Genomic DNA, 12303 nt, shown 5'->3' with positions numbered 1-12303 from the left:
CCGTTCAGCTCCTTTGTCATTGATGTCGTGCTGTTTATTACTCTGTAGCCAGATATGATTTGAGACGGCACTGTCGACTTGGGACGCTGCCAGGCTGTCAGTACGTTTGTGCTCTTCTTGTCTAGCAGCTACCGGGAGTCGACAGGGAATTGTGTTTAGAGGAAAACGTGTCTTTTAAAGGATTACTTCCATCAGTTTCGTCTGTCTGGGATAAAACAAATTGCCGTGATTAGTTTGTGAGCGGCCACTTCTTGTCATCCGTCATTGAAAAACAATAGACTGATAGTCCTCACATGATGAGATGAGATTGGAGACATTTTGTTATTAAAAAATGAAAAAAAAAAAGATGTTAAATTATTGTAATCATTTAATCTGCTTTTAGAAACAAAATGAAAATGTGCCCCTCGGCTCTGAAATACCAACAAAGCAACATTCTGTACTTAGATTAGAAGCACAAATGCTTCTCTCAGGGTCATTTATGGTGCTTTTCATAAAACATCCATCATGTAGTTTTAAGCTGTGACTGATTAGTGTTTCAATCTGCCAACAAAGAAGTCTTAACTTGAGAAACTCTGCTGACCTAATTAATGTGGTCTGTGGTTCAATGAAAATCACTTGTGTGATAATTAAAAAACCAAATAAATATTCAGTTAGTTTCACGGTGGGATGGAAACACTGAGTGACTTGTTTCTGTGCATTGGCCACATGTTTTTCTATTATGAGTAGGATTCACCGAGGAGCCACACCAGTGGTATCACAGTATTTAACGCCCTACGTGACGGGTCACCTGTGATGCTTCATAATATCTGTGAGTAAATGTGAAAGGTACCCCAAGAAAGCTGGAGGAAAAGATGAATGAAGTGCTGAATTTAATGACTGATGACCCTCTTTTCAAATAACATTGAGTTGATTAAATTAGCAAATGCTGGATGCAGCTTGCAGTATAAAATATGGTTTGAGTGCTGGGTAAGAACATAAACCACCTGGTGTCACCCACTTGTTTGTGAAGTCCTGTTTTGAAGCTTTTAGATGTTTTCACGAAAACCTGATGCGATGAGAAGAGGCAGGTCTGAGTGTGAAACCGCATGCTCTTCGGCTAACAACTTGTCAATCACAAGTTCTTATTTTGTGATTGTTGCAAACCCGAAATAATCCTTTCTTAACACAGTATTACCAGAATTTACAAAATCTTAAAAAATGATCTAACTAATGAGTGACTGAGCCCATTAACTCATCAGGTGTTTACAGAAGCCGTTTTCCCGACTTCTATAGGTACAGAAGTCTTTTTGCAACCACGCAAATCAGCCCCTTTGCCTTGGTTTCACCCAGACGTTACATTCATGTTTTAAGTGTAGCAGAAAACCTAAACAGTCATTAAAAAGCAGATAAAAGCATCAAAATTTGGGGTCTGAACCAGATGCCATCAAGTAAAACAGGTCTGAAGTACTGAAGGAAGATTCATGGTGGATTTCATCTTCGTGTTTCAGATGAAAGGATCCACTGAATATCTCATTTCTCTTGGCTTCAAAGCAGCTCCATAATTATTATATTCATAATGTTGTTACCAGTAACCCTTTCCCTTACAATATTTACTTCAGTAGAAATATTTATATATTTTTATGACTCAGTCTCAGTCATGAGTCTGAAATAAAGTTTGGCTCTGAAAAGTGGAATAAACTTTAGTTAGGGTATTTTGCAGAAAGCTCTCACAAGAAAAAGCACTCCGATATGTCGTCACACCAAAATTTGTCCTACCCTTAGTTACCATGGAGTTAACAGGAGTTGTGTATACCTTAGTCTCACACACAAGCACTTCCTAAGTCTCGCTGTCAAGTATCTGCGGTAATTGCTGTGTATGCGTGAGTGTGTGTGTGAGTGAGAGAGCTGTCAGTGTAACTAGGCTGTCACAATGTTTTGTGGATCACTGGGCTGTCTGTGAGAGACAAAGAGCGTGCGTGTGTGTGTGTGTGTGTGTGTGTGTGTGTGTGTGTGTGTGTGTGTGTGTGTGTGGGAGTGAGAAACTGTCAAGGGGAGGGGGTGTTTACCTCACACTTCACATCATCAAAAAGCTTGTGTTTTTTTGTCAAGTGTTTTTCCAAAACAGCGCTTATTTAAAATGTATGAAAATGGGGGAAAATATTGCATCCATTGCTCTGATGTTACCATGCAGCCTGCACACTGAATGTTACAGTGAGGGGAGTTTAAATATGATGTGATACTGCTCGCTGTGTGTGAGCAAAGTGCTAGGAAAGGCAGGATTTAAGTGGATGAGTCCCTCAAGCTTAGAGGTTACGTAAGCTTTAAACCGAGACTATGTAAACTTTAAGAGAAAAACAAAATCGTCCTCGTACAAACTAAGAACTACAATAACTCAGCTGAAGCTGTAGTGATGTTTTGTACTGTGCAACGTCTCGCGGTCTCACTGCTGCCATTCAACAAGCCTTTAATAATGAAAATAGTGACCTACAAACAACTGCAACAAAAAGAGATGGGAGCCCCGGCTAAAACACGCAGAAGAAGACCATGAACCAACCTCAGAGCGGGCTGGCGGATTCAAGCTTCTCCCCTAAACTACTTTTAGTCCATCAGGACTAATACACAACACTAAACACTTAATACACAAACTGTAAAAGCCACATAAAGATAAAGCCGGTGCTGATGGAGGTGAGGGAGGAGTAAATTGCGACAAAGACGCCAAATGCTGACCACCATGCTCGGCCTTCTCTGGGTTTTGGAACCCAACTTTGTGAGCACAGTAACTTAAGAACAAGGGAACTTAGGGTTTTCAAATTGATGCCATAGGTGCATCTACTAAAAATCTCTGACGAGTTCAAATCTCACTTACCTCGATGTCAAAAACAAGTTCTGAGGTTTTCTGAAAATGTTGTAAATGCGATAACTCAAGGTAGCACTGGTGTCTGTCAGTATTCTTTTTAAAGTGTTGTATATTTGTGACAGCTGTTAACGTCGTCACCTAACTAAACACCCTAACTCATGGAGGAAAACCCACTTTATGACTCAGAATTCACTCATTGGACTCTTACGTGCAGACAGAACAATGCTGACCATAATCACAGCTTCACCAACACGAGACAGAAATCTGACATGAGACCTTAGCATATTTTTAGATCGCTATAACCGGGCTACTTGTTGCAACACTGAGAGCAAGATGACAGTCTGTACCACAAAAGTCCTCTCCTCTGAGCATCGATAGTGTTTGATTTTATTCTGTAGCAAACCAGGATGGATGGATGCCCTCCAAAGCACACTGTGGTTTTTTTATGTTTAAAAACAGAGTTTCTTCATTTTCCCACAAACCACTCAAACACACCAACAAACCAATACTTTTTTTTTTTTCATTTTGCTGCCAGCCATGGTACAACAGCAGCATTAAGAGCAGAAATGTTGTGTATGATGGATCTACTTATACCAGTGCACAACAATGGCAGAATTGAAGCAGTTAAGAAAAACAAACTATTCATCTTCCCAAACACCTGTGGTTTAAGAGTGACCGGCATCCGCACGAACACTTGAAATCTTTAAAGCAAAGAACACATGATGAGCAGCGTGTGTCATCACTCTCTCTGTAGGAGAGCAATTATTCAGCCAGCACACCTGCTGCTGTCTTATGGCTCAACGGAGACGACGATGCAGCGGGAATAGACTTGGCACTTCAACCGTATTTCAAATGGGAAATCGCTAATAACGTGGCTAATTTAAAGTGGAGCTTTATCGCATACTGTTAGTTTTCATCAAGGCCTTGTACTTGAGTTGCTTACAAAATATTGCATAAAATATCATAATGCGTTGCAGGTGATAGCAGTAGTTTGGTGTCTATTGCTATTGATTATAGCGTCCGATGAACTGGTCGGGCTTGTTCTCCTCTACATCCGTGTTTCTCACAGGAAATGATTATTTGATCATTTCCTGCTGAATTTGAAAGTTTGCTCATTTACAAAGAGATGAACAGTCTCGGTTTAATTTTAATGGAAAGACAGAATATCAACTAAAAATCCAGAAAAACCCTAACACATTCAAGTTATAAATTGATTGGTAAAAAACATAAAATCCAGAATTATTCAGGCTCTCATTCTGTGGTTTTTTTGTTTGTTTTTTTGTCTGGTGGGGCACAGTGGTCAGAGTCTGTATGTGTATATCTTAATCCCATAATCCACACTACAACATAATCCACTACAGAGCTCATTGAATGTAATCTAAAAGGGCATCTTTTTATGTTTGAGGAAGCAACACTGTACAGAGTGCAAGAACAAAGAGTGAAGGGGGGGATTTTTGTTGCCTGTTGTAATGTTCTTAAGTTGTATACTTTTATGTTTTCGGTAGAGATCAGTTTGTCGTGGCGGTTACAGTTTAGTAGTACAGGTCCTGAAGCAAGCAGGGATTTCATGCAACAGGGAGCAACTGGTTTGTGTTTGCAGTGTTGCCAAAGAAGCCGATAGTGCCTAATACATACAGCAAAGTGAAGTGCAAACAGTGAGGCTCACGCCACATAGTTAAAAATAAGAAAAACTATGTTATTTGCTTTCAACTCACCTGCACATGAAAAAATAATTTCATCAATCAATACAGGAAATAGTTAAAAAGATACTGTGTAGAGTTTGTGTTGCAGATGTAATATAAAACAAATGGTCTGATTTTACAAAAATCTGACATGTTTATCTGACTTATTTTGTTCTGTGGCGGCCAGAGAATAAATGGAAAAGCTGTTTGTGCACTTTTGTTTGGACAGGCGCTAAAAGTTCAGCACGAAGATACCAAAAAACACTTGAGTCTCTTCTCGTTCGCTTTCCACTCGCTGGCCTGTTGGAATGTGACCTAAATTTAAGCCACGGAGTCAAAACAATGAAAGAAGTCTGTGTGCGTGTGTTGAAAAGTGTCCTCATCACTCGTGATGTCACTACAAAATGTGCCTGGAACATTTAAACTGTTATACTTATCCTGATTTTTTTTTTTTAATCCCCCCCTAGAGGTAGAACAGTTTCCCATTAATATGTAGTTACAGCCAAGGGAAGTCGAGCCTATAATAAAAGCAGCCTTACATAGGAGATGGTCAGTGTATTATTTCCAGTCTGTGTCTGTGGAGGTAGAATAATAGGTCTAGGTCAACTCGGGACCTTTTGGTATTTACAGTATTCAGCTTTATGTACAGACACCCAAATAAATGGGTGTAAATGCTTATTAACAGGCATGCACAGACTAGAAGTGCTCAGCAGCACTGTGGGACTGCGTGCACATGGACTCAAGAAGGTGCTTTGTTGCTCACTGACCCTTTGCTGTTTTGTTAAGATAAGGTTACTCACTTCTGTACAGACTGTGCTGCATGTTTTTTTTTTCTTCTATGAAGTAACTCTTTGGCAGTGCTCGTTTTCCACTCAGCAGCTACACAGACTGATGACGCAGTTTTGTTAATTTGAGTGTAAGTGGGCTAATTTCTCTCTGGAGAAATATTGAATCAGGGGTTTACAATATTTAAAGGATGAAAATTGAGCTGTAAAGAGTTTAACGGCATTCAGGGACCGCTGATGTTTTGAACATTTAAGAGTTTCGTTGGATGGATTATTATTATTATTTATTTATTTATTTATTTTTTACTCCTCTGGTTTGTAGAAGCCACAAGGACGGGTAGGTCCGCTGAATCTTATCTGCCTTGCATTTGTTGAAAGACACATGCCAAACATTCGAGTGCAGGGACCATGGAAAAATGCTTTTTTTGGAATTACTTGGGTAGTGGTTCATTGTTTGATGGCACTAAGCAGATAATTTAGATTTCCTCCCCTTCTTTCTCATCTTTTGTTACAAGTTGCGTTTTTATGGCTGTCGCTACTGCTTTAAAAGCAGTGATCAGTGTCCTTATTTGACTGGAAGCACAACAATTATGGGTACGCTAGGGAAATAAAACAGTAAAAACAAACAAGCCTTAATTATACTAAAGGCTCTCACTGTTAATGCTTAAGTCTTCCCGTGTGGTAATATTGGCACATCCGCCTGGCTCTGTTTCTAATAATTGATTTAATTTAATATAGACTACCTCTCTTCCTGTACACGCCTCCTCCTCTGTAATTCCTTGGAAGAAGGGAAGATATGAGTGTCTGTTATACTGGAGCATCTGTGTAAGGCCTTCGATTTAGTGCTATATAGCGCCATCTCATAAAACAGAGGTATTGCCAATTTTGGTGTGACCAGCATAATTTATACTTAAGTAACTCTGTGTTTACAAGGGAGGAAAACATAATTGTACAAAAATAAAAATGTAAACAATTTTCATGTAATCATAAATGTCTTGGGCAGTTTCTCATTCAAGTTTTTTTTCTTCTTGTGCACCTTTCACTGCTTTCAGAGACACTTTTAAATCGCAACCTGGAAATCTTTTTGCATGAACATTTCTAGAGCACACTTTAGGATCCTTTCACACCTGCAGTTTTTAGTCCCTTTCAAATTGAGCTCTGGTTCATTTGAGCAGGTGTGAACACTCAGGTGCTCACCAAAAGAACAGCACCAAGACCATGTACTCCAAGGCAATCCAACCTTAATCTGAAACAGCTACTAGGGGTTTGTTGCAAGACTGAGCTAAGAAAAACTTTCCGTAGCCATGTGTGCTGTGTATTCTGGGATGTGGCAAGGGACTATAGTACACTATAATTTAAGTATACACAGTATACTTCTTAATAGTACAGAACTTAGCATCTTCTTCCTCTATTTATTTTTGTTGCTCCCGCCTCAGACACATCTGGCCAATAAGCCGATTGAACATTCACACATTGTTTGTAGTGACGCCTTTAGGTTCGCGTGGAGATCACTTGGATTTTTCTCTGTGAAAAGAAACCAAGTCACAGGGAAAAGCTACAAGTTTCCAAACTTATCAACTGATTCGGACCAGAGTAAGCAAACTATTGGTGTGAAACTTCTCCTTCAAGCTGACCTGATTTTTGTGTGGCAAAGTGGGTCTCTGGCTTTGACCCAGCATGTTTCAGTTGAGGTCCACAGTTCAATCGCAGTCAATCCAGCGACACCAAGTTGTGCCACAATTTAAGTTGTGCTCTGTGAATTTGTTCCCTAGGATGAAAATGTCTTGAAGCATGTAAACCTTGCAGTGGGAACCAGAGATGGGCAGTAACGCATTACTTGGAGAGTAACGCGTTACTGTAATCTGATTACTTTTTTCAAGTAACGAGTAAAGTAAGGGATTACTATTGCAAAAACGGTAATTAGATTACCGTTACTTTCCCGTAGGAACACTGCGTTACTAAAACCGTGATTTTTTTTTTTGCAAGAATGTCTCTTGACAGTGACGTAAGCGAGTGCGACCTTCGTGACAACAGCTGTGTGCAGATCAACAATGGATCATATATCGAGTACGGGAGAGAGTATGAGCGTGCAGCGTTTAAAACGTGGAAGTACTGACCTTACTTTGAGTTTGATTCCATAAAAAGTGACAAAAACATTAGTGTCCGTTGTGCGTGGGAAGAAAACTTCTTTTTACACCGAAAAAACCCCTAAACAAGCTCCGAGTGCGCAACGACTTAAATTCAAATTCAAATTCAAATTCAAATTTTTATTTGTCACGTACACAGTCATACACAGTACGATATGTAGTGAAATGCTTGGACAACTGCTCGTGACCTAAAGAAAACAAAAAAGGAAAAGGCTATGAATAAGATAGGAAATAAATATGAAAAATTAAAAAGGGTAAATTTAACTAGGAAGGAATAAAATATAAATTAAGGTTAAAAATGAAATAACTGTACAACACAAATTAGAATGAAGGGTAAATTTAACTGGGAAGAATAAGATAAAGATAAATATATAAATTAAAGTTGAAAATAAAATAACTGTACAACAAAATACACAATATAGAACTATATAAGAATGTATGAAGAAATCTAAATATAAATAAATATATACACAATAACAGCAGCTGTACAAGTATTAACCGGAAATGAAGAATATAGTGACCAGTGTTGTGCAAAACCAAAGTCCAGAAAGTCCAGTGTGTGTGTAAGAACTGTATGTGTGGGTCAGTACTGTGTGGTGGTGTGATTGAGAGACCGTATCGCCTGCGGGAAGAAGCTCCTCCTCAGTCTCTCTGTGTTGGTCTTCAGGGAGCGGAATCGCTTTCCTGACCTCAGCAGAGAGAACAGTCCGTTGTTGGGATGGCTGAGGTCCTTCACGATCTTCCTGGCCTTGGTCCAGCACCGCCTGCTGTAGATTGAGTGCAGGTCAGGGAGCTCGGAGCGGATGGTGCGCTCAGCTGACCGCACAACCCTCTCTAGAGCTCGTCTGTCCTGCATGGTGCTGTTCCCGAACCAGGTTAAGATGTTTCCCGCCAGGATGCTCTCTATGGTGCACGAGTAAAAGTTAATGGGAAATTCACAGAGAAACTCGCGGATTCTTCACCTGACCGCTGTGGCACACCTGCACCAGAGCACACCTCCGCCTACCCCACTCCTGCTTTACAGGTGAAAATATTTATATTCTGCTGTGTTTTACTTGCATCTATTTGAAAAGAGTGTAAACGCAAAAATATTTTATTTTATGCGCTGGAATGTGCAGAAAATAGGTTTAAATGTTAAACTACTTTCTTCAAGTCAGAGAATGTTGCATATAATTTAATTTTTGCTTGATGCATAAAGTTAAAAGATTAAAACTGATAAAACAAGTTTAAAAAAGAGACATTTCCATTTGATTACATTTTGTATGATGGATTATGTAGAAAAAGTAGAATTGGGCTGAAAGATCTATCGCTTTATTACCTATTCAGGTTGTAAATCGTGTTTTTAAAAAGTAGCTAAGTAACTAAGTAATTAATTACTTTTGAAAATAATTAATCAGTAAAGTAACGGGATTACTTTTTTTGAGGAAGTAATCAGTAATTAGTTACTGATTACTTTTTTCAAGTAACTTGACCAACACTGGTGGGAACCTAGAAGAATACCATCGACTCGCCAGATTTACCTCTCTTCAAGTTCCCCTGAAATAAAAATCCAGTTAAAGGATCACCAGTTTGACACACTGGAGAAAAACGACTATTAATCAAAGAGGAAGTTTAAAGGCAGTGAACGAGCAATGCTAAAGCTGAACCATAGGGACTACTGAGGTTGACCTTGAAGGGGAGTTCAGCCCGATTTAAATCAGGCATTGTACACAGTCAGATTACACAATATTAGTCCAATGATCGCAGAACAGTAAAACAGATGCTTGTTTTATTGCATGCTGTGTTACTACTAGAAGTAAACTATAAGACAACTGTCCATCATCTGGGAACAACATCATTTTCTCAGCTAGTCTGACAAATTCTGCAGAGTGTCATAGTCCCGATGAATACCATGAGAATATGTTGACGAGGAAGAGCGCGGACGTTGACAGTGCTGCCATGATTAACACCCCCTTCACAATCACCTTTGTCCTTCATGCACACTATGAAAATCCAAGCTGTCGTATGAGGGTCTAGTCTTGTCTCATGGCCAAGTAGCAGTTTCTTGACTCTCACTGCTGTATCTGACATCTTGAAAGAAAAAAATATCATGTACCGTACTATGATCCTGGAATTACACATTATACTAGATAACAAGGCTCCAGCATCAAGCAGGCCCTGCCAGGAATTTTTCAGATGTTAAAAAAGAACGGTAAAGCTTATGTGCGGCACACAGGTATGTTATCTCAGGTCGACATCTGAATCTGTAGGGAGCGCAGCAAACTATAAGCACCTGACAATTTGCAGTAGTGAACGCTAAGAGGATAGCAGGTGTGTTGGAGCAAGATAAAGGAGATGAGAATAGAGAAGGAGAAAGGAATCAAATAATCCGGCCAAATAGATGGGAGGATGGAAGCACAGCAGAAAGAGATTGAAAAGGAGAGAGCAAGAAATAAGTGAGATTAATCGAGAACGATAAATGAGTGTGGGAAGAGAATGGAAAGGCAGAGGAGAGAGGAACGGGCTTGCACAATCAGTAGAATTAAATAGATCGTGCGGATGGAAAGGGCAGATAGGTAGGCCAGACAGATGGTGAGAGAAAATTGGAGATGTGAGTGAAGATGACATTAAACAGACAACTGAATTGAAGCTTGATTTAAAAGGCGAGGTGGAGGAGGCTCGGTCGAGCTAAGGAGACACTGCAATGACAAGAGGGACTGGCAAAAGATGCACAACTGGGTAGTGGCTTTCAAAAAAAATTAAAAGAATGCTTTTTAATCAGAGTTTAGCATCAAGTCAATTAAATGTCTCAGATACAAATCTACTTAATCAAGTTGGAGAAACAGGAACAGAATTGGTTTTACAGGTGGAGGCCACTGACAATTTTTTTTCCTTTCTCATCTTTTCTGACTGTTTTTCACCTGTTTTGCATTTGGCTAGGGTCAGTGTGACTACTGGTAGCATGAGGTGATCCCGGGACCCTGCAGAGGCTGTACAGGTAGTCAATCTCCTCCAGGATGACACATCATTACTCCATAAGCATGGAGTCTCAAGAGCACGGAGAGGTGCCAGAACACAGGCAGTTAGTCGAGGAGAACTGGACAAGGCTGCGAAAAGTTCTTAACCCATCAACAGGACCAGTATCTGCTCCTTTGTGAAAGGAGGAACAGGATGAGCACTGCTAGAACTACAAAATGATCTGCAGGACACTGGTGGACATCTCTCTGACCAGACAATCAGAAACAGACTTCATGAGGGTGGACTGATGTCTGAATGTCCGCTAGTGAACCTGGCTGTGTCAAGCCTGTTTGCCACAGAATACCAGACCTGGCAGGTCGACCACTGGCGTCCTGTGCTTTTCACAAATGAGAGAAGGTTCACGCTGAGCACATGTGACAGACGAGAAAGCGTTTGGAGACTGTAACATCGTTCAGCATGACCGGTTTGGTGGTGGGTCAGTGATGGTCTGGTGAAGCATGTCCATGTAGGGACGCACATTCCTCCACAGCCTAGGCAACGGCACCTTGCCTGCCATTAGGTATCAGGATGGAATCCTTGGGCCTTCTGTCAGATTCTAACCTGGCTTCATCTTGGTGCTCTACAATGTCTGGCTTTATTTGGCAAGAATATGTAGATAGTTCCTGGAGAATGAAGGAATTGATACCACTGATTGCAATAGAACACCTCTGGGACATGATGTTTGATTCAATCCAACAACACCAGGCTGCTGATTTCTTCATATGCATGTGTACTTGTGAAATATTCAAGATTAAAATACAAAAGAGAATTGTGTTACTTACCTAGATATTACCATAATACTTACCATAATTTATGTCTTTCTGGTGCATATCCAATTGCCAGAACCATGTTACTACATGTTACTTTGGGGGAAAAAACATTACCAAAATGACATTTGCAAACAGCCTGAGGGTTTCACATAGTAGTATTGTATGATTGAGTGAAAGAAGCTCCACCAGCCTGTGAATGAGTAAATACAGATCCCAGCTCAATGGACAGTTTGTTTATTGGAGTGTGAGTGAACGCTGATGGAGCGAGCACGTGAAAAATGCTACTTTACATTAGTTTCACCAAATTGATTCAACACAACAAACAATCGAACATCATAACAAGGCCCGTGTGTGGGAGAGGGATGTGCTACTTTAGACGAGCAAACAGGCTACATTATAGCAGCCAAAGTAAAGTGAATTTATGTGGTGTTTTCTGTCTAAATAAAACAGACAATTAGAAAAACCTCATCTGTCGGTACTGTGGAAAGACCACATTATCCACTAAAAAGCCCATTTGGTTTTGTGTTCAGTCTTGGCTGAAATGTGCAATGCAGATGAGTAATCTTTTTTTTTTTTTTTCCTTTTTAGGTTGATAAGTAGTTTGAGTTTTTATGGTAAAAATCCTACCTCGTGGCGACCGCGCCAGGAGAGCAGTAATCTGTAAATCTGCACCTCTGTGCTGAATAGTTCTCATCTTCTTTGCAGTGAAAGATGATTTATAATTTACCTTCCTGTAGCTTTAGTTTACCTTAGCAGCAATAAGATAACTTTCAGTTTGTTCATACTGAATAGATGGAGAGGTGTTGGTTTGATTTACGTATTTGAAATGCCAAATTATGTGACCAAATGTTTATAGTAATGCTACATAAATAAGTATTGGTTGATTTTATTGAAATGCCAGGTGTGTTACACAGTCTTACATAACTGTGGGCACGTGTATAGATAATCACATAGCATTGATAACAACAGGCTCTCAATAGGGCTCGGTTATCTAAAGTATGCAGTTGTCTTGTTTGCTTTGTGTGCATAACCTGTCTTGTGACAAAGTGCTGAGGCACCATGAGTTCAGATCAGCTAAACAAAGTC

At 39.9% G+C, this 12303-nt stretch overlaps 1 protein-coding gene across 2 annotated transcripts in view; it reads left to right on the top strand.

Annotated features, from left to right (window-relative positions):
* akap7 (A kinase (PRKA) anchor protein 7) overlaps positions 1–12303 on the top strand; it is a 46380-nt gene that overhangs the window by 9707 nt on the left and 24370 nt on the right. The gene's annotated exons all lie outside the window — the stretch shown is intronic.

Source organism: Diplotaxodon limnothrissa, linkage group LG15 (assembly GCF_057381915.1).
Source record: "Diplotaxodon limnothrissa isolate DT_005_m linkage group LG15, D_limnothrissa_male_GT1.1, whole genome shotgun sequence".
NCBI classification, from domain to species: Eukaryota; Metazoa; Chordata; class Actinopteri; order Cichliformes; family Cichlidae; genus Diplotaxodon; species Diplotaxodon limnothrissa.
This window is presented reverse-complemented; position numbering and strand designations above follow the sequence as displayed.